At 48.5% G+C, this 943-nt stretch overlaps 2 non-coding genes across 2 annotated transcripts; both read right to left on the bottom strand.

Moving 5' to 3' along the window:
• Window positions 1-125: 125 nt before the first annotated feature.
• trnae-cuc lies at window positions 126-197 on the bottom strand. The gene has a single exon. It is a non-coding gene; the product is annotated as a tRNA-Glu (tRNA).
• Window positions 198-306: 109 nt separating this feature from the next.
• trnae-cuc lies at window positions 307-378 on the bottom strand. The gene has a single exon. It is a non-coding gene; the product is annotated as a tRNA-Glu (tRNA).
• Window positions 379-943: the final 565 nt, after the last annotated feature.

The following is a 943-nucleotide window of genomic DNA, read 5'->3' as shown; positions in this document are numbered from 1 at the left end:
ACTAGACCACCAGGGAAGGGTACTACAGTGCAAATCGGTTCCCAGTGTGAGCTGGTACATATGTGCGATAACCTTCTATATTCATTGTGACAGGTTGCACAAGTAAACATGTAGCAAAAGAGTAGTTCCCTGACCGGGAATCGAACCCGGGCCGCGGCGGTGAGAGCGCCGAATCCTAACCACTAGACCACCAGGGAAGGGTACTACAGTGCAAATCGGTTCCAAGTGTGAGCTGGTACATATGTGCGATAACCTTCTATATTCATTGTGACAGGTTGTACAAGTAAACATGTAGCAATAGAGTAGTTCCCTGACCGGGAATCGAACCCGGGCCGCGGCGGTGAGAGCGCCGAATCCTAACCACTAGACCACCAGGGAAGGGTACGACAGTGCAAATCGGTTCCAAGTGTGAGCTGGTACATATGTGCGATAACCTTCTGTATTCATTGTGACAGGTTGTACAAGTAAACATGTAGCAAAAGAGTAGTTCCCTGACCAGGAATCAAACCCGGGAGCGGCGGTGAGAGCGCCGAATCCTAACCACTAGACCACCAGGGAAGGGTACTACAGTGCAAATCGGGAGTCGAACTGGGAGTCGAACCACCAGGAAAGGGTACTACAGTGGAAATCGGGAGTCGAACCTGGGCCGCGGCGGTGAGAGCGCCGAATCCTAACCACTAGACCACCAGGGAAGGGTACTACAGTGCAATTCGTTTCCCAGTTTGAAATGGTACATATAGTTGAAGTCGTAAGTTTCCATCCACTTAGGCTGGAGTCATTAAAACCTGTTTGTCAACCCCTCCACACATTTCTTGCTAACAAACGATAGTTTTGGCAGTCGGTTAGGACATCTACTTTGTGCATGACACAAGTAATTTTTCCAACAATTGTTTACAGAGGGATTATTTCACTTATAATTCACTGTATCACAAATTCAGTGGGC

This window comes from Oncorhynchus gorbuscha, unplaced genomic scaffold (genome assembly GCF_021184085.1).
Source record: "Oncorhynchus gorbuscha isolate QuinsamMale2020 ecotype Even-year unplaced genomic scaffold, OgorEven_v1.0 Un_scaffold_21858, whole genome shotgun sequence".
NCBI classification, from domain to species: Eukaryota; Metazoa; Chordata; class Actinopteri; order Salmoniformes; family Salmonidae; genus Oncorhynchus; species Oncorhynchus gorbuscha.
Note: the sequence above shows the minus strand (reverse complement) of the source record. Positions and strands in the feature narration are given on the sequence as shown.